Source organism: Giraffa tippelskirchi, chromosome 3 (assembly GCF_054371585.1).
Source record: "Giraffa tippelskirchi isolate mGirTip1 chromosome 3, T2T-mGirTip1v1.2.pri, whole genome shotgun sequence".
NCBI lineage: Eukaryota > Metazoa > Chordata > Mammalia > Artiodactyla > Giraffidae > Giraffa > Giraffa tippelskirchi.
Window position 1 is genome coordinate 119391940 of NC_137277.1, and position 26116 is coordinate 119418055.

The following is a 26116-nucleotide window of genomic DNA, read 5'->3' on the forward strand; positions in this document are numbered from 1 at the left end:
GTTGGAGAAGACTCTTGAGAGTCCCTGGGACTGCAAGGAGATCCAGCCAGTCCATCCTAGAGGAGTGCAGTCCTGGGTGTTCATTGGAAGGACTGATGTTGAAGCTGAAACTCCCAATACTTTGGCCACCTCATGCAAAGAGTTGACTCATTGGAAAAGACCCTGATGCTGGGAAGGATTGAGGGCAGGAGGAGAAGGGGATGACAGAAGATAGAGATGGCTGGATGGCATCACCGACTCGATGGACATGAGTTTGGGTAAGCTCTGGGAATTGGTGATGGACAGGGAGGCCTGGCGTGTTGTGATTCATGGGGTTGCAAAGAGTCAGACACGATTGAGTGACTGAACTTAACTGAACATGCTTTATACATATATGCTTGTATATAAATGCATGTGTGTGTTAGTCGTTCAGTCGTGTCCAACTCTTTGTGACCCCATGGACTGTAGCCCGCCATGCTCATCTGTCCATGGAATTCTCTAGGCAAGAATATTGGAGTTGGTTGCCATTACCTTCTCCAGGGGATTTTTCTGACCCAAGAATCGAACCTGGGTCTTCTGCATTGCAGACGGATTCTTTACCATCTGAGCCACCAGGTATTTTTACTCATAACCTGTAAATGTATGTGTATATACACATATATACATTATACATATATGCCTGTATATACATATGCATACATATATGTATTTACAATTGCTATACACACACACACACACATACATATATAAATTGTAGATCCCAGTCTTGCGATCCCTGGAGTTGCTGAATCATTCATCTGAGGTATTTTTTGTTTATCCTCTGTAGAAGATTGTAATGATCAGTCATGATTGGAAACTACTGAATTAATTTGTCAAGTCCAAGCATCCATCTCTTTCTATTGAACTCCCTCTGATGGTCATACACCTCAAAGTATAATCTATTACATTTCAGTTTTTATTTGGATTATCAAATAAAAATTCCTGAAACATTGAAATATACTTGATGATGATGGAAACTATGTGTTATCCTTTTCTCCTGAATAGAGTTCCTAGTGCAGTTGATAGAGTCCTGCAAGCAAATTAGTAAATTTTGTTGACTGATAGGTTGAAAGTAGCCAGAAGTCTTAAGTCAGAGAGGAAAGGGAAGTTACAGATGGGTGGGAAGAAACACAGCTGTCTTGGTCTTAGCTTATGTGAATAGAATATCTTGGCAGAGGGATTTTAAATAGATTGGATAGGTGACAAAGGAGCACTGGCAGAGAGGAAGACGGCAGTAGTCAGGGTAACTAAGCAGTTGATGACATCTTAGTTGGGAGTTTCCGAAATGTGGAGGAGGAAATGACACACGTGAGTGTGCGAGGGAAGAGCCTTGGAGCGGAAGGGAGAACTCACGAGGGGAGGCGGCTGCGTGTCTGAGGGCTAAAGATAGTTGTCAGAGGGAGAGAAAGTCTACAGTTCGGGAAGGAACAAATATGTGTAGCACAAAGACGTCAGAAAGCTTTAATTCCTGGAGATTAAAAGAAGCTGAGTTTTACAGGGAGGGCAGTTGCCCTGGAGGTCGTCAGCCATCTTTGTGAGAGATCAACTTCTGTTGTGTAAATTCAGTGAGATTTGGGAATCAGTGGCATAGCCCCAGCTATCCTATTCTCACTGGTGAAAAAAAAGCCTTAATAGAGTTTATATGGAATGTTATTTGATTAATTCTGATGCATGTGTCAATTTGAGTTAATAGTAAAATTTCACCCCAGGTGTATAAATGGATTTACCTGTTGAGTGAATTTATATAATTCTTTGGTTGTCGGTTGTGAAGAACACTTGCTCAAATGAAAAAGTCAAGTTTTAAAATCTGACAACAATTAGGTATGAGAAGTAAAGTCTGTTCTCAAGAGGATAGTAAACGTTTCCTGTCAAGAAGGAAGGTGGGATTTTGATTTACTTCATTGATCCTGTTAGTGGAATAACTTCTAGGAAGGAAGTATTAGATGTTATTAGATATTTAAAAATAATATTTGTACCTAATCCTGAGGACTCACGGCAAAGACTGGAGTGAGCAAAGATTAATGATTTTATATGGTCTTATCCAGCAATTATCATGGTGCCCATGTTTCCTTGAAAAGAAGAATCAGTGTTCAGTTGTTATGTCGAGGGAGTGATCCCCTTTTTAAAAGATATATTATGTCATACTTGCAGCCTGAAGGTGACTGATCCTCTGAAGAGAAGGTAGTCATCAAAGAAAACACAGCCACAGACTTGGAGAGTGCTGGCCTGAGAGGCAGAGGACTGCTGTATTTATTACAAAGCCAAGTGTAACAGAATACTTAAGGTAAGGCAAACCTTAACAACTATCCTCTGATAATGGTGGTGACTTTACATAGGTGCAGGAGCAAAGCTGTGGGACCCTTCAGACTGAAGTCCATGTCCCAGCACAGAAAATATGGAACCCAGAGAGAGATACTGTTCTGGGCCAAGCCATTCCCTTAGCCTCCTGGTTCCAGGTTTATCATAAGTTCTTTGTGAGACAGATAGGTTGTCAGAACCTCGTATGTATCCTTTCTAGTTCATTGTATTTTAACATGTATCTAGGCAACATTACCAAGTATGTAATTATTTGATCTTAGTAAATATTTTTGTCATCTTCATGAAGTTCTGAATAGGAGCACCCCTTGGTACCATTAGATGTAGATACTGAAACTGGGAATAACTTACTCAATACTCATGGTCAAGGATGTAGCGCTAAAGTCAGTACTGTAGAGTAGACCTTGGTGTGTTATTTGGCTGCCTAACAACCATCAACCATTCTTAATTTTCCTGTGACTTTTGAGTGAATTTCATCTTTTTGTGGGCAATTTGAGTATGTCAGTCATGTGTCCTCCCCTGGGGTGGATAGCCATTCCCTTCTCCAGGGGATCTTCCTGACCCAGGGATTCAACCCATGACTCCTGCATGGCAGGTGGATTCTTTACCATCTGAGCCAAAAGGGAAGCTCCATGAATATGTCAGTCATGTGTCCTGCCCTGTCCTAACTGAAAGCCAGACTAGATGATTGCTTTTACTTAGAACCTTTGGCTGACTGCATCAAGAAAAAGGTTATTTGAAGCTCATTCATTCCAGCATTTGGACTTTAGACCCAAGGGTCAGTCGCATCACTAAGCTGTCTTGGTTTGTGATTTTCCCTGTTCTGTTTTGAAGGCTAGTTTCCTTTCCTTCCTCCCTCTATCCCTACTCCTTTCTTCCTTCCTTTCTTTTCAAATAAAACAGCAGCATATTTAAGTGTACAAAGTGGTTTGATGTACATATGCATTGTGAAATGATTCCTGCAATTGAGTTAATTAGCACATCCATCATCTCACGTAGTTACTTTTTTTTTTTTGGTGAGTATGCATAGCAAATACTCTCAGAAAATTTCAAGTATACTATACAGTATTATTTGGAGAAGGAAATGGCAGGCAACCCACTCCAGTATTCTTGCCTGGAGAATCCCAGGGACGGTGGAGCCTGGTGGGCTGCTGTCTCTGGGGTCGCATAGAGTCGGACACGACTGAAGCGACTTAGCAGTAGCAGTAGCAGTATACAGTATTATTAGCTGTAATCACCTGCAGTCATCATGCTATATAATAGATCCTGAGAACTTATTCATCTTATAACTTAAAGTTTGTACCCTTTTATCAACCTCGAAGCCTTTTCCAGTTTCCAGTTTCAACACCTAGTATCCCTTTAGTAAATTATATTTTTATAAAAATTAATCTTTGATATTTGAACTCTCTGCAAATATAGTGCAAATTCTTTTAGTAAACACAGTGAGCAAAACCAGATAACTAGCCCCAGAATTCTCAGGAGGAGAATAATTTATCTAGGCAATATTTTATATTATAAAATGTCAACAGGTTAAAAAAAAAAGGAGGTAAATATTAGAGAGTTTTTGTTGCTTGTGGGTCCTCTGGGTCTTCCCTGCTGGTAATGTTAGTTCATTCAGGGCCCGCTCATGTTTAGCCATCCTTCTATTGTCAGCGTATGGGATCAAGTACTGCAAATATTATCTGGGCAGATTCAATGAGCGTTAGTTTACCTTTAGTCACATGGGTCACATGAACGAAGATAGAGCCAAGGTAGATAGAACAGGACGGGCAGTCAGGCCCCATAGGCACACCAGTTGCCGGGCTCATGCAATAGGAAATATAGACTCAAGATATGAGAGTGGGAATTAAAAAGGGCAGGCACTGAGGTGCACAGGCTATTAAAAAAATGTACTCAAGAGTCTGAGGCAGAGCCTCCGAGCACCATGTATTGACTCTAGGCAGAGACACAGATGCTGGAGTGTCATTTACTCCATTTGAGTCTGTATTAGTCTTGTGACCCAGGAAAGTTATGTAACCTGTCATCTCTCTCTGCCTCTGTTTCTTGATGCATAAATTAGGGACAACTGTAACACCTACCTTAAAAGTGTTTACTGAGGGTTAAATGAGTTAATATATATAACAGTGCTTAGAACAGTGCTTAATGTGTAATAAGTGTTTAATAAGTATAAACCATGAAAAGGCATGGGTAACTATGATCAGGGTGCATCTGTGAGCCTCTGTTAGGGCCCCAAGTACAAGTAGAAGGAACAGAGAGCACTTAGAATCAGCAGTCAGTGGGTGAGGCTCTGGGAATACTTGCCTCCCAAATCAAGCCTGAATTTGGAGACAAATAAATGTGGCACAGCATTTCCGGAAGGAAAACTTGCTGAACCCACTTGAAAGAGACCTAGATATAATTCCCATCCTTCACCACCCATAATTTTGTATTAAAAACAATTATGCTCCACTATAGAGGCAAGCAAATCCTTAACCTTTTTTCCGTTATCCATCAAATAGGCCCATCCTCTGTGCAAAATGAAATTACTTGTTTGAGAGTGTTTTATACATTTATAGAGAGTTTATATTATTTGGGATCCTTTCAGTTGCAAGTGATGGAAACTCAACTCAAACTAGCTAAGAAGGTAAGTGGAGTTAATTAGCTGATGAAAGTGGACAGAATATTGGGTATTTCATGGACTGAAGAACAAGCTATGGGAACCTGATCCTTGGAGACTGGGACTAGTATTCCAAGTACCTGGATTTTTTTTTTTCCTCTTCACTAATACTACTTTGTCGCACAACTCCAAAGGTCACTGTTCACTTGGGGAATGGCTTTCCATCAGGAATGAGGGGTGCCCTTTGGAGATGTGACATGCTCTCTTCTCTCCTTGATTTTGCTTCTCTTTGAACCTTATTCTCTTTTGCACCAAGTAGGTTTCCTGCTGAAGACTGGAAACTCCTGCTACTCTAGCTTGTATCCTTCCAACACTGTAACAGAAAGAAAATAAAATCTTTCCTTTCAGTTTAAGTGGAAAGTTTCCCAACAAGGACTCTTGATTGGCCTGGTCTTGGTCACATGCCTATTGCTGAACCACTGAGGCCTTGAGGATGGAGTCTTGTGATTGTAGGAGCCAAGGTCATGTGCTCATCTCCTAAGTATGCATGAAGAGGGGTGGGATGTGTGGAGGGAATGTTGGTGATTGAAGGCCCAAAGAAGGGAAATATGAAAGGCCAGCTAGAGTTACCACTGTCTACCATGAAGAAAAGCATTAATCATTTCCTGATGTTTGAGGTTATTCCCCACCCTTCCATCCTGCAGTAATATGAAGAGTGTATTGAGCAGAAGTAGTAGTTATATGCCTATGCGACACATATTAAGCCTAGATTTTCATATTGGGAAAACAGACTTCTTGATAAATTAAGAAATTTCACCACAGCTGTACTATAATTCTTCACCATGACCCTTTTGGAGGACTCTAATATCGCTGCGAATGAGAAATTATTTTCCATACTATCTCTGTGTAAACATGCTTCTTAACAGTCCTGAAAAGAGCTGATAACTGTCTCTGGTACTATAAGGGCACTAGGTGAAAGTATGGATTCAGTAGGCATTCATTCACTTAGGAAGTCTCTTGAGTGTGCTCACAAATACCAAGAAGTCAGTGTGGCTTCGGGACGACAGCATGAGTTTATCAGATGTTCTTGCCCGGACGTATAAACAAATAGAACTGGGACTATGGAAATGATATGTGGATATGTTTCTGGAAATTTAAACAGGAGTATTATTCAGTGAGCAAAAGACTTGCACCGGGAATTGATAACCCTTTGAGGGTCAGTACAAAGATTAGATGTGTATGGATGAATAATAATGTATATAAAAACCAAAGGTGAGGTGAACTGACAGTCAATTCAAGTTTAATATAACAACAGAGTGCCTCTTCTTTTCCCTCAAATTTCTTTATTCTTCCTTTCTAGGTTTCTGTCTATTTTAAAGACCATTCTTTCTAGTTTATGTGCAACCTTATTTATTGATAGAGTTTTAGTCTTTTATTTTCTTTACATCCAGAATTTTTGTTGCTAATATGCTGCTGCTGCTACTGCTAAGTCGCTTCAGTCGTGTCCGACTCTGTGCGACCCCGTAGACGACAGCCCACCAGGCTTCCCCGTCCCTGGAATTCTCCAGGCAAGAACACTGGAATGGGTTGCCATTTCCTTCTCCAATGCATGAAAGTGAAAAGTGAAAGGGAAGTCGCTCAGTCATGTCCGACTCCTAGTGACCCCATGGACTGCAGCCTACCAGGCTCCTCCGTCCATGGGATTTTCCAGGCAAGAGTACTGGAGTGGGTTGCCATTGCCTTCTGCTATATTCAACATAAGGAAGCCGATTCACAGAGAGGTTAACTAACTTGACCAAGCTTGCAAAGCTCCTTAGTGATAGAGCCAGAATATGGACCAAGACAGGCTGGCTCCAGAGCACATGCTGTTCACTGTTCCACTTTGTTGTTTTCACTAAATTCGAGGTAAATGTTTAAATCTGGTGCGTTGTCAAATTCTTCTCTTGCAGGAGAGTTTTTTTGTCATCATATAGGATCATTGTATTCAGCCATTTGTTAAACACAGCAACATTTGTTAAACACAGCAACAGGATTGTAATTTTTTGAACATAGATGTGCTCTGAATACAGGGATAATATAGGCTAGAACCGTCTCATCTACTTACTGGCTGTGTGAATCCTGGTACGCACAGATTCTTCACTTTCAACAAAGGAACATACTAGCTGCTTGACATATCTCAAAAATAATGGGAGATTCAGGAAGTGTAAATTGAGGAAGCACTAAGAAAATCGGCGCCATGAAAATGAAGCAAATCGAAACCAACACCAACTTCTCATGATCTTTTGTCATCTCATTTCCCTGGTTTTGTCCTGTCTAATTTAGATCATAAACTCTCCAGTCAGAAACTATCACCTCTTTATACAGAGTACTAAGGCTGGTGTCACTATTTAATGAAAACCCAAGAAGCAGCAGCAAAGTTTTTAAATTAAATCCACAGACCTAAGGTGAAAGTTATATTGAGTTCCAACTTTAGTTCATTATGGCAAAGTTAAGATAAGGACATGGACTTATTTCCTTAATTTTCCTATAACTAGTATACTGTAGCAATTAAGAGAAAGTGGTCCAGAGTCTGATTTCCTGGGTAATAGTTTCTGGATTGGCATCTTAACAATAATATACTGTTTTGAACTATATTTTATAGATACCAAAAAATACAGTATTGTACATTTTTACATCTCAGAAACTGAGATGACTCATACAAAGAACAGTATTTTATGGTCACCATTGGCTTCGTGGCAGCTGAGACAAAGCTGGCATTGTCAGAGCATAGAACCATACTTGGTCATTGCTGTTCACGTTGTCATCACTTTACCGGAGTTTATGGGCACTGATGTTACTGCACATGCTAAGTTAATTTGCATTTAAGTTGTTTTCAGAAAGATCACACAATGCACTTGGCTTTAAGACAAAAAGTTACTGTATACACAGAAACAGAACAGGGGGCTTAAATTTGATATTTGTGAAGCAAATATTCATCATTAGAAGAATGATCATCTTGACAGACTTTCTTGCAAAGGAAAATCAAGTGCTTAATGATATCCCAAAGAGAAAGATCCCCACAAGTAGCTGAAACTGTTTATTTTGTTGCTGAGTATACCAAAAGGATTACTTATCACACACCAAGTCATGCAACTGAACTGCACACAGGAGAAATTCCAAATCCCTTCATATATTGAGGAAAAAATTGCAAAGCAGTTTTTGGTGGTATGATACAAGAGTGCTTTCAACAACTGTATGATACAAATTCGAAGTAACGGAAAACATTATGTCGTAGTTTACTTGGCAGTATTTTCCCTCTTTTTTATTTGTATATTTAAAAAAGCATAATTTGCTGATGGCCTCCTTGAGTTGATAAAATACAGAATCTATCTCATAGGCTGTGTGAGGACTCAGTGAAGTAACATAGATAAAGGGTTATTGCTGTGATTGACACATGATAAGTGTATAATACACATTGGCCATTTTATTAGCATCATCAAATGACAAAGTTCTCCCATTTTCATACCTGTTCTGTTGTAGATTAACGGGGATTGGAAACAATTCAAGTGGGATACATTCCGTTTGAAAATAAAATGTGGTTTTGTGATCTACAGGAGAGCTGGAGGGGAAAGTTTAATAGGCGATGTTAGGAATCCTACCAGGTGCTTCACAAGTCAAAGGGATGAGTGAAGTGGAAGACTTTACAGCATGTCCAATGTGGGATGGCTTTTTTTTTTGTCTTTGACTGAAAGTTACTCTGGTACTACCTTAAGAAATTGCTACCTACCATCCTGATAGACACAGCTTCAGTTGTGTTTCCCGAGCGAAGAAAATTGAAGACATTTCTATGTACCACCTTGGTTTTTTAATTCAAAAAGTGTAGTGTTAATTTCAGTGTACCGTTTCACACAAAAATTATTCATAGCTTTAGAATTTTTTATTTTAGCAGCACTTTGGAACTGCAAGCACATTATAAAGACTTTATTGAAATGTCCTCAGGTAAACAAATGTGGGCCTCAGCTCAGTGAATTTACACAGTGTTCAAGTACACAACTGAATTCAACCTCTGAATTTTAATTTTCATCTAACTCAAATTCTTGCATTCTTCAGAACATAAAAGGAAGACTTTATAAAGTCATGAGTGATGCTAATTGTGCTGTGATTTTTTTTCAGGATCCATTTCCTGGTTAGAAATCAACATTTTGAGAGGCTTTTTTCCAAATGTCTCTTAGACTGTGTTCAGGAGTCTTTATTAAATGTTAATGCTTATTTTTTTAAACAGATTAACTTTTGAAGTCTGAAGTATCTATTTTAATATATTTGACTTTTATTAATCAAGATAACTAAATATAGAAAAATGGATTAAGTACATATACACCAACCTTCTCTCACTCACATTTTAAAGTTACTTTTTGTGAAAGACAAGCAAAGGTTATGTGTACTTGATCTTTACAACTTTTATTATTTCATAAGTGTAAGAATGATAACACATGATATTTGAGGTCTTAGGAGTGAGAGTCTCTCATATGGCCAGGGGAATTATTGAAATTCAGTTCAAAAATAATTCTGGGTTTATTCATATGGCCAAATTATTTTGCCTTCTTTCTGCATCATAAATTTGATTGCTACACTCCAGTTTCTTTTTTGGCTCAGAAAACTATCCAGGAATGTTTTGGTTATTGAGTACCATAATGACTGTGTCATGAGATAATTGATCTAGCAGTTAAGTAGTCAAGTTCCCAATCATGATACAGTCCCTCTGGACAAGTGGACTTTCACCTGTGTGATTGCAGGTTAACTTGGTGTGTTCACTTATTAATATTTTTAACAAAATTATCCTTTAAAAAAGTTGGGGGGGGGGATGCTGCTATGAGACTTCTTTGCTGGTTTAAATTTACTTCTCCACATCCAAGTAAGGAGTGCTTTTTTTTAAGTGACATCATACATAAGATGAATTTTCCACTTTTCACTTTCAGCTGGTTTTCCCCAAGGGGTCAAATAGATGAAAGAGGAATGGACATGACTGCTGAGTGTGCTTTAGATCTTTGAATTTATCAGATCGATCAAGGTGAAAGATTTTTTTTTCATTTTCTACTTTTTCAGTATTTTGTTTAAGCAAAAAAAAAAAAAAAAGACACAAAACTCTAATCAATGATGGTAAAACTTTCTCCAAAATGTCTCACTATTAAATAAATATGTGATATGAAATACTTCGGTGTTAGATAAATCACAGAATGGAAGAGAATTTTACAAAAACAATTCAAGTGTTTTACTGTCCCTTTGTGTTTGATAGTCAATTCTATTTTAGGAAGTCCTTTTTAAGCTCTGGGAATGTAAAACAATTACCTTTCAAGGCACTAAAGTGCAACCTGAATATAGTTAACACTTCATCTGGCTTCCAGGTGTAAATTAACCTTGTATACAGGCCATTAGGAATACTTAATGATCTTTTATTTGTGAATCATCAACATTCCAAAATTTGACTAAATGCAATGAAAGATAAGCAATGCAATAAAAATTCTTGAATGCAATTAGGAAACAAGGTATTATTTTTATGATTTTATTATAATATGCAACATAATTTCCCCTGATCCCCAAGTCAATGAATTTCTGCATTCAGTTCAGTTCAGTTCAGTCGCTCAGTCGTGTCCGACTCTTTGCGACCCCAGGAATCGCAGTGTGCCAGGGCTCCCTGTCCATCACCAACTCCCAGAGTTTACCCAAACCCATGTCCATCAAGTCGGTGATGCCATCCAACGACCTCATCCTCTGTCGTCCCCTTCTCCTCCTGCCCCCAATCCTTCCCAGCATTAGGGTCTTTTCCAATGAGTCAACTCTTCACATGAGGTAGTCAAAGTATTGGAGTCTCAGCTTCAACATCAGTCCTTCCAATGAACACCCAGGACTGATCTCCTTTAGGATGGACTGGTTGGATCTTCTTGCAGTCCAAGGGACTCTCAAGAGTCTTCCCCAACACCACAGTTCAAAAGCATCAATTCTTCAGCGCTCAGCTTTCTTCACCGTCCAACTCTCACATCCATACATGACCACTGGAAAAACCATAGCCTTGACTAGACGGACTTTTGTTGGCAAAGTAATGTCTCTGCTTTTAAATATGCTATCTAAGTTGATCATAACCTTTCTTCCAAGGAGTAAGCGTCTTTTAATTTCATGGCTGCAATCACCATCAGCAGTGATTTTGGAGCCCAGAAAAATAAAGTCTGACACTGTTTCCACTGTTTCCCCATCTATTTCCTGTGGAGTGATGGGACCAGATGCCATGATCTTAGTTTTCTGAATGTTGAGCTTTAAGCCAACTTTTTCACTCTCCTCTTTCACTTTCATCAAGAGGCTCTTTAGTTCTTCTTCACTTTCTGCCATAAGGGCAATATCATCCGCATATCTGAGGTGATTGATATTTCTCCCAGCAATCTTGATTCTAGCTTGTGCTTCTTCCAGCCCAGCGTTTCTCATAATGTACTCTGCATGTAAGTTAAATAAGCAGGGTGACAATATACAGCCTTGACGTACTCCTTTTCCTATTTGGAACCAGTCTGTTGTTCCATGTCCAGTTCTAACTGTTGCTTCCTGACCTGCATACAGGTTTCTCAAGAGACAGGTCAGATGGTCTGGTATTCCCATCTCTTTCAGAATTTTCCACAGTTTATTGTGCTCCACACAGTCAAAGGCTTTGGCATAGGCAATAAAGCAGAAATAGATATTTTTCTGGAACTCTCTTGCTTTTTCGATGATCCAGCGGATGTTGGCAATTTGATCTCTGGTTCCTCTGCCTTTTCTAAAACCAGCTTGAACATCTGGAAGTTCATGGTTCACGTATTGCTGAAGCCTGGCTTGGAGATTTTGAGCATTACTTTACTAGCGTGTGAGAGGAGTGCAGTTGTGCGGTAGTTTGAGCATTCTTTGGCACTGCCTTTCTTTGGGATTGGAATGAAAACTGACCTTTTCCAGCCCTGTGGCCACTGCTGAGTTTTCCAGATTTGCTGGCATATCAAGTGCAACACTTTCACAGCATCATCTTTGAGGATTTGAAATAGCTCAACTGGAATTCCATCTCTTCCACTAGCTTTGTTCGTAGTGATACTTTCTAAGGCCCACTTGACTTCACATTCCAGGATGTCTTGCTCTAAGTGAGTGATCACACCATCGTGATTGTCTGGGTCGTGAAGATCTTTTTTGTACAGTTCTTCTGTGTATTCTTGCCACCTCTTCTTAATATCTTCTGTTTCTGTTAGTTCCATACCATTTCTGTCCTTTATCGAGCCCATCTTTGCATGAAATGTTCCCTTGGTATCTCTAATTTTCTTGAAGAGATCTCTAGTCTTTCCCATTCTGTTGTTTTCCTCTATTTCTTTGCATTGATCGCTGAAGAAGGCTTTCTTATCTCTCCTTGCTATTCTTTGGAACTCTGCATTCAGATGGGAATATCTTTCCTTTTCTCCTTTGTTTTTCGCTTCTCTTCTTTTCCCAGCTATTTGTAAGGCCTCCTCAGACAGCCATTTTGCTTTTTTGCATTTCTTTTCCATGGGGATTTCTGCATTAATTCCTCTTTAGAAGACCACTCTAATAATATAAGGAATCAGTACCCACCCACCTACCATCACTTCAAATGCACACCGAACAACAGCAAATCCAGGGGCCCCCAAATTTTTCCCCATCAGCCCACAGGTCTTCTGTTGGCAAGGAGATAGCAGTGGACACCGAAGAGCACATCAGGAAGGGAGATAGAGTCTTAAAAGCTCTGTGGTAATGTCCCACCAAGGGTAATTTTCCAGTAGAATGCTTGAGCAATACATGGATTTGACGTTAGCTCTGTCTGTTAACTTCTCTGGTGGCTCAGACAGTAAAGAATCTGCCTGCAATGTAGGAGAATTGGGTTTGATCCCTGGGTCAGGAAGATCTCCTGGAGAAGGGAATGGCTACCAATTCCGTATTCTTGCCTGGAGAATTCTGTGGACAGAGGAGCCTAGTGGGCTACTGTCCATGGGTTGCAAAGAATTGGACACAACTGAGTTACTAACACTTCCACTTCACTTTTGTCTATTAACTGAGAGCAAAATCTTCTTTCTTTTCCTCCCTCCTCACTTTTTCCCTTCTTCCTCTTTCTCTTCTTCCTCTGTTCATTCCTCATCTGTCTCTTTCTGATTTTGGTCTCCTTTTCTGTCTGGGTCCTCTACTATCCCTCTTCCCTGTCCTCTTTCCGTGCACTCTCCCTGAGAGCACACTGTGTACATCATCCCAGTTCTGCTTCTCCATCTCTGATCTCTTTTACCTCCAATTCACTCTTCACTGCTGCCTGCAGGACACTTTCAGCTATGGTTCTTTAAATCCTGTGGATTCCATTTCTTGTCTATTGAACTCATCTTCCCCTCATTCCTCAAACCAGCTCTTGATCCTCGCTTCCTTATTTCAGTGAGTAGTCTCACCAGTCTTTCAGATATCTATGCCTCAATCCTTTCTATAATCTTTGATGACTCCCTTGCCTTTTCTTCCTACATCCATGAACCCTCCTGACTACTTTTGTTACATCCTTAAATCTGTCTTTTCATTTCTCTTTCTAATATTAAGTGTAGACCCCTATCGTAATTTATCTAAATTCATTTTCACTTCCTTTCTCTTGTCGTTACTGATTCATCCTTTACACCATGTCAAGATACCCATGATATCACAAGATTCCTAACATACTACAATGAGCATTTCATCTTCTCATCAAAAACCTTAAATGACAACATGGTGTTGTTATTGTTCAGCCTCTCAGTCATGCCCAACTCTTTGGGATCCCATGGACTGCAGCACACCAAGCTTCCCTGTCCTTCACCATCTCCTGGAGCTTGCTCAAACTCATGTCCATTGAGTCGATGATGCCATCCAACTATCTCATCCTCTGTTGTTCCCTTCTCCTCCTGTCTTCAATCTTTCCCAGCATCAGGGTCTTTTCCAATGAGTCAGTTCTTCATATCAGGTGGCCAAAGTATTGGAGCTTCAGCTTCAGCATCAGTCCTTCCAATGAATATTCATGGTTGATTTCCCTTATAATTGACTGGTTTGATCTCCTTGCAGTCCAGGGGACTCTTAAGAGTCTTCCCCAACATCATAGTTCAAACACATCACTTCTTCAGTGCTCAGCCTTCTCTGTGATCCAACTCTCACATTCATACATGACTACTGGAGAAACCATAGCTTTGACTGTATGGACCTTTGTCGACAAAGTAACGTCTCTGCTTTTTAATATGCTATCTAGGTTTGTCATAGTTTTTCTTCAAGGAGCAAGCATCTTAGTTTCATGGCTGCAGTCACCATTTGGACTGATTTTGGAGCCCAAGAAAATAAAATTTGTCACTGTTTCCCCGTCTATTTGCCATGAAGTGATGGGACCAGATGCCATGATCTTTGTTTTTTGAATGTTGAGTCTTAAGCCAAGTTTTTCTGTCTCTTCCACTTTCATCAAGTTTCTAGTTCCTCTTTGCTTTCTGCCATAAGGGTGGTGTCATCTGCACATCTCAGGTTATTGATATTTCTGCTGGCAGTCTTGATTCTGGCTTGTGCTTCATCCAGTCCAGCATTTCTCATGATGTATTCTGCATATAAGTTAAATAAGCAGGGTGACAATATACAGTGTTGATGTACTCCTTTCCAAATTTTGAGCCAGTCCATTGTTCCGTCTCTTGTTCTAACTGTGCTTCTTGACCTGAATACAGGTGTCTCAGGAGGCAGGTAGAGTGGTCTGGTATTCTCATCTCTTTAAGAATTTTTCACAGTTTGTTGTGATCCACAGAGTCAAAGGCTTTAATGTTGTCAATGAAATGGAAGTAGATGTTTTTCTGGAATTCTCTTGCTCTTTCTATGATCCAGTGGATGTTGACAATTTGATCTCTGGTTCCTGTGTATTTTCTAAATCCCACTTGTATATCTAGAAAGTTCTCAGTTCACATACTGTTGGAGCTTACCTTGAAGGATTTTAAGGATTACCCTGCTAGCATGTGAAATGACTGCAACCATGTGGTAGTTTGAACATTCTTTGGCATTGCCCTTCCTTGGGGTTGGAATGAAAACTGACCTTTTCCTGGAATGAAAAGTGACCTGTGGCCACTGCTGAGTTTTCTAAATTTGCTGGCATACTGAGTGCAACACTTTAATAGCATCATCTTTTAGGATTTGAAATAGCCCAACTGGCATTCCATCACCTCCACTAGCTTTGTTTGTAGTGATGCTTCCTAAGGCCCACTTGACTTCACACTCCAAGATGTCTGGCTCTAGGTGAGTGATCACACCATATTGGTTATCTGGGTCGTTAAGATCTTTTTTGTATAGTTCTCTGTATTCTTGCCACCTCTTCTTAATATCTTCTGCTTCTGATGTAGTAAGACAATCAGAGAGATGAAGACAAAGGTGAGTACATATAATACAAGCTGTCACTAAGAGTTAGAAATGATTTTTTTCTGTTTATTAATGTATCTATTTTTGGCTTCATCAGGTCTTAGTTGCGGGCTGGGGGCTCTTCATTGCCCCATGGTGGCTTCTCTCTAGTTGTGGCCTGAGGGCTCTAGAGCATGCAGGCTCAGTAGTTGTGGTGCTTAGTAGCTTCATGGCATGTGGGATCTAGAAGTGATTTATACTACAAGATATCAAATCTAATTCAGACAGTGTCATACTTGAGCAAGAATAGACAAATAGACTTGGGATAGATGAAAAAAACTTCAAAGCAATGAAATTCTGGTATGACAAAAACCCTTTTAATAAGTGTAGATATAAGAGAGATTCCAGAAATGAACTTACACATTTATAGTCTTGATTAATGAGAAAGATAATGCTGCAGTACAGTGGGAAAGGATGATCTTTTCAATAAATGGTGCTGAGTTAATTGGATATTCATGTAGAAAAAATGAAATGTTGACCCTTCTCTCATATATGTAAAAAAAAAAAACATTGGTGCATGGAGCTAAATGTAGACACATACACAGAATCATTAACTAAAAAGAAAAGTACTAGTCCAGACTGTGTTAAAATTAAGAAATATAAAAAGTGAAAATGCTTGCCACAGAGTGAAAGATTTTTGCAGTGCATCAGTCCATCAGCTCTCAAAGTGTCAGACAGGACTGAGTGACTGAACAACAACTTTCTGACTCAGGAGAGGTATAAAATAATTAAGAAACTCCTACAAAATAATAGGAAAAAACAAGTAGCCTAATAGAAAAATGAGCAAAGGACTTTAACTAGTACTTGATAAAAGAGGATCTATAAATGGCCAATAAACGCATGCTGCTGCTGCTGCTGCTAAGTCACTTCAGTCGTGTCCGACTCTGTGCGACCCCATAGATGGCAGCCCACCAGGCTCCGCCATCCCTGGAATTCTCCAGGCCAGAACACTGGAGTGGATTGCCATTTTCTTCTCCAATGCATGAAAGTGAAAAGTGAAAGTGAAGTGAAGTCGCTCAGTAGTGTCCAACTCTTAGTGACCGCATGAACTGCAGCCCACCAGGCTCCTCCATCCATGGGCTTTTCTAGGCAAGAGTACTGGAGTGGGTTGCCAATGCCTTCTCCGAATAAACACATGAGGAGATGCTAAATCTTAGTAGACACTAAGAACGGCAAACTGAACCCTCAGTGACATACCACTACACATCCGCCAGGATGGCTAACATTTTAGAACCCACACAATACCATGAGCCCAAAGAAAGCCAGCGCCTAACAGCCTGGGGTGGAGGGTGTGGGGAGCTTCCATTCACTCTTCCTCCCTGAGCCTCCACAGTCATTCTCCAAGCAGCAGTCAGATTATACTTTACAAAATGTTTGTCACTGTCTCAGTTCCCACACCAGTTTCCCATTCTATGGAGGATGAATTCCAGACTTCATAAGGTCCTCCCCACATACTTCTCGGTCTTCATCTCTCTCTCCTCCTCCCTCATTTAGCCCCAGCTTTCCTGACCCTCTTAGGATTGATTCATGGCTTTTATATTTGGTGATTTCTGTTCTAAAAAGCACATCTTTTCATGGCTATTCTCTTTCTTTTAGGATTCAGATCTCAGATTTCCTCTGAGAAGCATTTGCTTATTGTGAAATATAAAGTAGCTTTCTCCCACCAGTCCTGGCCATTGTTACCATAGCACCAGACTGACATATGTATTTGCTGTTGAATGTCTGGATCTTCTCTCTAGAACATAAACTCTAAGCTGTCTTTTTCATGGTTGTATCCCCAGGTCCAAGAACAATGCCTGTCACATAATATATGCTTACACATATTACTTGCTTTTGGAAGGGTGATTGGAAACTCGCCTTATTCCCCTGGTTGATTTTGGCTTTGTTACTTATTTATTTTTTCCCAGTGATACTCCTCAGCCAGCCAGCAGGATTTGATTTCGGTGAGGGGATATTAAGAGGCATCTGTGGCAGGAAACCAGAGCTCAAGGTGTTCATTGGAAAAATGGAGAGGAGATATGCTTGTTCTAGAGAGAAATTGTTTTGTTTTGTTTTTTTCTGTTGAAAGAGAGAAATAGGTTTAGAGTGGATTTTGGAGACCTCTGCTGTCTGAGGTGCCATCTAACCCTCTCTCCCTTCTCAGAAACCATTAGTAAAGTCTGCATGACTCGTGAAGCACTTGTAGGTTTTGGGAGAAAGGAGGATTGTTCACCATGTTCTGGTATGGGGTTCATATACAAGACAAGGAAAAGAGTTTCAGCATTGCGAAAACAGGCTTTGACCCATGGCACGAAACATAGACGCTGAAAACCTGAAAGACTGATACAAAATGCCAGATTCACATCTTCTCATCACGTGATAGAGAACTTTATCTTAGTGTGTGTGCATCAAATCCAGGAAAGGATTCTGATCAGCTTCCCTTGGGTTATGTACCCATCTCTGAGTTAATCACTGTGTTGTGGGAAATGGATTTTGTAATTAATCAATCTGGATCGTAGACTGGACCCAAGGACTATGAAGTAGAATCTGTTAACAGAAGGCAGGACTCACAAAAGGTGCTGGCCAATCAAACAATAGATTTCATAGTCTCCCAGAGTTCTCTTTGCTGAGTCAAAAGATCTAGCAACCAGAGTATTAATAGGATAGAGGACCAAGCAATATCTTATCAACGGCCTTCTAAAATTCTTGGAATTCTCAGAATTAACCTTAAGGCATAATTGCAACTTGGGGATGAATTTGCACTTTATGTAGTTGTAAAGGATCAGGACAAAGAGGATGCTGAGCAGAGCTAGAGAGATCTGGGTTTAGATCTGCGTTTTATACTCTGTGACCTTGTGTGAGTTTTATATCTTGGGACCTAAGCCCTTTCAATTGTGAAGGATTTTTGCATGGATGAAGAAATGTAAGTTATAAAAAAAGATTATGCAGATATAATGTATGAAGTTTTTACCCTTGGTCCCCAATCACCAGGGCTTAACTTTTCTGAGGCATAGCCTCTCAGTGTCTCTAGGATCATGGAACTGCAACTCCCGAGGTTAAGTTTAGATGCTAAGTGTAGCTCTAGACACAGAAAACTGGTTAGGTGGGAATCTTGGGATCCAGAGTGTAAAATAAAGTTGAGTTCCCTCATTGCTGCCATGAAAGAGATGGATTAGCAGAGCACTAAAACTACCAAAAGTCAAGATGGGGGCAGCGTCCCTAAACCCCAGGTTCCCTAGGATCTTCTGTAAGCAGTCAGGTAGTTGCTGCCCTGACACTGAAGAAACTCTCATAATGATTCTTAAACCCTTTCTGTCCCCATTTCTTGTTTATAGGACTTGGTTCTCTGGAGGTTTAAAGAGAACTATTAATTATATAGGATCTTAGTTTATGATTACAGTGTTGCTATCACTTTTCAGTAAGATTACAAATCTTCAAGAAGAAAACTATAACTACCATTCATTCAATAAAACTAAATTAGAAACAACATGTGTAGACTGGAACCAGAATTCCAGGGTTAAGTGTCAGCTTACTGCTAAACACTTGTGTGACCAAGGCAAGTTACTTATTCTTTCTGTGCCTCAATTTTTTCCTCTATAAAATGGGGAGAATTATAATATCTAGTTCATAGGGCTATTTCAAGAGACAAAAGTTTTTTTAATAGTGTGTAGTAAGCCCTGGATGCATGCTATTAATAGCTATTAACAAGGCGGCACTTAGGATGTGACAGGTTCTATGCTATATTTACATCATCTGAATTGTTGTTTATTTGCTGAATCATGTCTGACTCTTTTTCATCCCCTTGTACTGTAGCCCACCAGGCTCCTCTGTCCATGGGATTCTCCAGGCAAGAACACTGGAGTATTTTATAGATGACATATCTGAGAGGTGGAGCTCTCTGCCCAAGGAGATACGTACATCTAGAATATGATGGACCAAAGGTTGGAATCCTTGTTCATCTGTTGAGAGCTCCCATTTTCAGTGACATCTTATGGTTACCTCCTTGCCTGTGGAGTCCCAGCCTTCAGTACTGGGCACCCAGATGTTCCCTCCAGGTGTCTGGAGCAGATTGATCCTCCTGGAGTCTCCAGGTTTGATTTCAGCCTTAGCACAAGCCTGTGGTTTTTCCCAGAGCTAACTCACATAGTGGTTTCACAATACAGTGCTGAGTACAGAGGTTGTGTTGATCCATTTTTTTTCCTCCTTGTCATTTAAGGTCAGGATTGGATACAGCTTGTGAAATATATATTGTTCACAGCCTTTTTCTGTTCACTGAACTTTCCAATTAGTGTCCACTTAAATGGATGCCAGGGAGAATTTCTTACAAGCCATGGTGTCATGTTGAATTGTGGTGATTATGAAGGCTACAGTGACAGGAAAGACATAAGATTTTTTTTCTTTCCTCATATAGCTTGATTAAAAACTGGCTGTGAAAAATAACTGTTAAGAATTCCCTGATAGAAAAGGACATTAAGCCTTTTTTTCTTTTTTGCCATGTTGTTAAAAGTCCTTCTAATTTAAATGTTCCATTTCTTTGAGTTTTGTTTTAAAGATTATAGTTGTATGTAGCACCCTCAGGGTAATGTTTTATTGATTATCAAATGTCTCCAGTGCATTTCTGCTCTCTGTCTATTTAGGTAAAGAACAAAATAGTGTGGGTTTTCTATCTTTCATTCCAAATGTCATTTGCTGTGAGCTATTTTCTTGTACTCAGTTGCTTTCTTTTCCTTTTGTTTATCTTATTTTGCATACACTTTCACTTTTTTACAAAATTGGTTATAATGTGGGATTATGCTGTGTTTTGAGGGTGAATTTGAACATTAGGAGTGATATTTTATTTTCTGACAAGATTAGGGTATTTTTTACCTCTTTTATTCTCCTTCAAAAATAAAAAAATAAAAAAGAAATGCCCCAGTCAATGAATAATTTAAGTCCTTGAATTCTGAAGAACATATTTGAGTATTTCATGGTATAGGCATCTTTATTTTATGTCTCCTCCCCCAAGGCAGGAGAGGTACCAGGTATTACAATATGAACTCAATCAGTCATGTCCTTTCCCCAGGCTCTGTGGTGATGAGAGTCTCACCTCTAAGAGGATTTAATTCTTGGACAGGAAGGGAATTCAAGGAAGCCGCTGTCACCCTTATTTAATCACCATTGTATTTTATGTAAGTCTAGGAGTTTGGACTTACAGCTTCTCTTGCACTAAAATCAAAAGGGTAGGTTTTCCTATGAAAATTCAGCTGTCTCTGGAGTTCATTCAAGGATGGCTGGGTTGAGATCAGGGCAGGTAGAACAGGCTCTCTGGTTAGTTCCCTTGCAACCCTACTAATGGCTCAGTGGTAAGCATGAAGGGAATGGGATGTTTCTAACTGTACTTTGGTTCTGTTTTTTGGCTCAGTTTTATCCAGATCTATTGTGGCACTTCTGGCTATTTCAGTTTTTTAAAAAAGAGCATGTGAATATTGAAGAATAGTGATGATTTTGCTTATCAACAATTTGGAGCATATTGGTAGCAGAGGATAATTTATGCTGAATTGTATCTGCTCCCAAGTTTCAAGGCCATTTCAGGGTGTGGCAAGTCACTAGTATAGCTAATTTACCTTTTAGAAATGAATTGGGCTTTTTTGTAAGTTGGTTGTTTGAAATTCAGGAATATCATAATCTATACAAAGCATTATTAAAAATACTGACATAATTCCTAGGCTAGGCCACTAACATCTATTGAACTTACAATGCAATTGTGTGATATAATTGTACTGATGAAACCAATGCTGCTGCTGCTAAGTCGCTTCAGTCGTGTCCGACTCTGTGTGACCCCATGGATGACAGCCCACCAGGCTCCCCCGTCCCTGGGATTCTCCAGGCAAGAATACTGGAGTGGCTTGCCATTTCCTTCTCCAATGCATGAAAGTGAAAAGTGAACGTGAAGTCACTCAGTCGTGTCGAACTCCTAGCGACCCCATGGACTGCAGCCTACCAGGCTCCTCCGTCCATGGGATTTTCCAGGCAAGAGTACTGGAGTGGGGTGCCATTGCCTTCTCCCGATGAAACCAATACCCACTTGGAAATGTGTTTGGGGTTTCAGTTACCTCTACTGTGGTCCTGGTTTTAGTATCTAATATTTCCCCCCCACTTCCATCACTTTCAGCTTACCACATAGAGACATTTACTTCTCCATCTCATGCCTCAGAACTCCTTTATTTAGTCTTTCTCAGTTCTTTCACATGTTCAGTGTGCCATCTTTCTATCAAGGCAAAGCCCTCATTTTTGCTAGCCTCTCTACTTAAAATTTCCCCCTTCATTCTCATCTCGACTGACTCCCCTTTGTCCTTCACTGTGGCTGTCGCCTCTGCAAGGGTTCCTCCTTCTCACGTTTCAGTTTGTCTTAAGCCTACCCATATTCAAACTGCCCAGGATTTCTGAGAGTATAGGGAGCCCAAAGAAGAGAAGATGACCAGTGAAACTTCCATACTCACATAGAAAGGTAAATGCTATTCCCACTGGCTCTTGCTGGTACTTGTCTCTGATGAGCACTGGTCCTCAAGGGGTGTGAGAAGATGCTCTTCTACTCTCCTGACAATGATGGTGAGAGTCCTCCAGGGACTTCCATGTGTCTTTGAAGAAGATGGCACCACCAGCACCAGTGCTAAGCTCAGTCACAGCTGCCCTATTCTCGGCTCCGAGGGTTTCAGATCTTAATGCTCAGCCCTTCAGTTTGCATGGATAGTTTCCTCCCAAAGAAACAGGAGGCCGCACAAACACTGGGTCCTGACTGATTCTGTCCTGCACCCCACAGATCCAGGCCACCTTTTCTCTTCTTTTCCAGAGATTCATATCTAACAGTTGAGCTATATATTAGTTTCCCAGTGCTGCTATACTAAATGAGCACAAAATGAGTGGCTTATAAAAGAGAAATGTTGCACAGTTGTGAAAGATGGAAGTCTGAAACCCTGTTAGGGCTCTGGAGAAGAATCCTTCCTTGCCTTTGGTAGCTTCTGGTTGTTGCTAGCATCCTCAGCATTCCTTGGCTTATAGATGCTTTATTCATCTCTGTCTTCATCTACACATTGCTTTCTGCCCTGTGTGTCTGTGTCCAAATTTCCTTCTTCTTATGAAGATGCTAGTCATCTGGATTTTAGGGCATATCTTAATCCATTATGACCTCACCTTAACTTGATTACATCTGCAATAACCTTATTTCTACATAAGGTCACATTTGCAGGTTCTTAGTGGACATGAATCTGGGGGAACACTACTCAACTCAGTAAAAGCAGTTTTCTCTTAAATGTTCAAAATCCAGACAATCTTAGGATATCTCTTCCCTCACAAAATGGGGATAGCTTCCAACACTCCTAAAGAAAGATACTGCTAATAGTTATTAGGTGACTCATTCTCATAAAAAAAGATTCCCCAACAGATCTGGGAGGTAGAAAAGTAACTAGAGTGCAAAATTTAGGAGGTGTTCATTCTCTGTGTCTTTCAAGTACAGGGTTTTACTTATATGACCCTGAGAGCAGGTCCCTCCTTAAATTTTAGGTATCTGTCTCTCTTCTTGCCTCACCCAAGTTTCAGCCCTGTGCCCAAGACAATACAAGGACTGTACCCATGAAAATGGTGGATGAGATGGGCAACATTCCTGGCATCTCTGTCAACAGAAAGTGAAAAAAACATCTATAGTTTTCTTCTGTGGTACAGTACCCTGAGACATAATATAACAAATGGTAGAGTAGTTCCTCAGCACTGACTGAGTTAAGATCTCTTTATCTCATTCATTCCTTATACATCTGAGCAAGTATTAATGTTGTTCCCATTCTGTAGATGCAGAAACAACAATTCAGACAACTGCAATCCTCTCCCATCTCATGACACTTTGACTGCCACAGTTCCTGCCACAGCAGATGTTCAACACATGTTTGAACCAGAAAGCCTGGAATTTTTTTTCTTGGGCATATTTTTAATTTTGTCCATCACAGGACTTGTAACACAGGACTTCCTGAGTACACAGCAGGCGATGAGTTCTTCTGTTGTAACTTCATCCACACACTCATAACTCAGAATGACTTGTTGCTGAAACTCATGTACATATTCCCTCCTGATTTCTAGTTGTTGCCTTTTGTGTCATCAGAGATTCCTTTTAGGAGTTAAAGTTCACTTCAGAGTCAGAGTGAAGCCAAAAACTTTTCCAGGTGCAATGATGAGATGAGTAATGAAGGCTGGCTGGTGTTGGAGGGTCTCCTGTGGAGGCGTGGCTCACGGCAGGGACAGGGGCACTGGCAGCAGCAGTCCTGGGAGGTGCCCCTTGTCGTGAGCCCTCAGAAGGCCTGGATTTTTTTGAAGAGATTATCTGTTAGTCAAAATGGTTAGTTTGTGTACTTGTCCACTCAGGCTGCTGTAACAAAATACCATAGACCGGGTGACTTAAATAGCAAGAAATATCCTTTCTCCTAGTCTGGAAGCTGGGAAGTCCAAGATCAAAGTGCTGGTCAGTTCAGTTTCTGGTGAGAGCTCTCTTCTTGGCTTCTGTCCATGTCCTCCTATGGTCTTTCCTGGGTGCCGGCACAGAGAGAGAACAAGGTATCTCTTCTTGTAAGGACACTAATACTGTTGCATCAGGCCCCCACCTTTAAAATCTTATTTAACTTCAGTTACTTCTTTACTTCAAATACAGCAACACTGGGGAATAGAGCTTCCACATGTGAGTTTCGGAGGCAACGCAAACATTGAGTTTATAATACTAGGTGTCAGGCACTGTGACAGATAATGGCACACAGAGATGGATTAGACATCACCCTGTCCTTAAGAAGCTTAGGGCCCAGTGCAGCAGGCAGAAGAAAGAAGAAAGAACTGTTAGACTTACCTGTGGAGCTTCTCCCAAACTAACAGATAGCCACTCTAGGAACCCTTAAATTTCTCACTGTACAATTTGATAACCCCCAAAAAGTACTTCATTTTCTCAGCCCCAAATGATCCTAGTGCCCAAACCATAAAATATGCTGTTTTGCAAAACTCCATCCTTGCCCAATAATTGAGCTGTGCCTAAGGGTTGTGTAGCAACTTCAAATTGTGCTATTTCCTTAATAAAAATAAAGAGAGATTTTAGAACATCCTCCCTCTGAAATCCCTCTGCATTAATTAAACTTAATTGTGTAAAGCAATTTGATGATTGGAGTTTAAAAAACTAATAAATTATTAATGTTATAATAAATAATATTTAATATATTCTAATGAGGACTCACATTTATAAAGTATTCGTTTTTTAAATACCATATCTATAATTTATTACAGAATCTAATGAAAATAATGCTACTTACAAGAAACTCCACCCTTGGATCATGGTTAATTGTAGTCTATATCCCTAGTTCACTTTTGCTGCAAAAGGACTGGTAAGTATATTATATTAAACAAATCACAGAGAGAGAGAGAGGAAGTAGAACTTATTTCGCATGTTGGAGAATCTTTCTCTTCAGATCTAGGAAGAGTTGGGGGCGGGGACAGTCTTCGTTAGTTACCACTTAGCTTCCGAAAATCACGAACTATTCCTTAGACTGTAAGTTTTCTACAGCACAGTGCGTCAGTAGCTAGCACACTGCCTGGCCCAGAAGAGATGAGTAACAAATAGGTGTTGAATGAACAAATAAACAGATTGCAGATCTACTACCTAACCTTCTTATTTCTCTATCCTCTCTATCCTCTATCCTGATATTTCTCCAGTGTTGTTGGCTATGAAATTGGCTGCTCTCCCATAAGGAAAAGTAGGAGGCTTTAGAAAAGTACCTTAAATATAATTCCTTTTATCATATGGGAAGTTCTAAAATGTGTGTTAATAAATACATAATATGCATACTATAACTTAGATTGAAAATTAAATTTCTTCATGTAGAGTTAATCTTTTATTACACTGCAGACAGTTCACGTGTTCACAGTAAAGTTCTAGAATGCTATCCTAGCATGCCTTCCCACAAAAATAACTTTCTCCCTAACTACTGGGCAGAATTGAACCTTTCTGGCAGAAAACTACACAAGAGAAAAGCAAGATTTTTTTTTCTGTGGGGTAAGGGGAGGGCATAGAGGGTAACTGGTTTAGATATTAATGTAGTACAATTTGTGAAGAATAAACAACTTTATTTCCTTCCAAAATGTGCTTTCATTACTTGACAAATTCAACATGTATTTAATCAGATCATTAAATATTTCTTATAAGGCATTCAAAAGATAATAATGTCCTTAAGGAATTTTCCTCAGGCAGTAAGTATTTGCAGGCAAACACATGTAGTTGCATCATACTTTTTAATAATGGGATAGAATTTTCCTTCTCCCACCCCCAAGACTAGAAATATTTTAAGTAAGGCCACAAGATGGACTTTCCTTTAGACATAACACCTACTGATGAGAAGACAGGCCAGAAACTAGAAAGGCAAAATTGTTTTGCCAATCAGTGCTGTTTCAATTTCAGCTTAAGTTGTTTGATACATAAAGTGCCTCAGTTACTGTGGCTGATTGATGGGGGTTGTTCTTCAAGTGCTAAACTGTAAAACTATTTTATATAGCTGAAAGATATGGTAATTTTTTCCCACTGATTTGGAAAAAAAAAAGTGGTTTAAAAAAATAAACTCTGAACTTGCAGAGTTATTTCTGTGGAAATGAAGAAAACAACTTAGGGTATTAAATATTAAAAAATTCACACCCCGAATCTTGAAGCAATTGTAAAAATGTATTCATATTCCTAGGTGGTGCATTTTTCTTTCTTTCTCTTTTTTTTTTCCCTCTCTATAATGAGATGCACTGAGTTTA

The 26116-nt window shown here is 39.8% G+C and overlaps 1 long non-coding RNA gene across 2 annotated transcripts in view; it reads left to right on the forward strand.

The window, feature by feature from the left end:
* Positions 1-26116, forward strand: part of LOC145541763 (uncharacterized) — a 143678-nt gene that overhangs the window by 113051 nt on the left and 4511 nt on the right. The window contains exons 3-4 of one of the 2 annotated variants that reach the window (XR_014079264.1): positions 2170-2302; positions 24611-24708. This is a non-coding gene — a long non-coding RNA (uncharacterized LOC145541763). The remainder of the gene's footprint in view (positions 1-2169; positions 2303-24610; positions 24709-26116) is intronic. The other variant, XR_014079263.1, reaches the window with a different exon arrangement.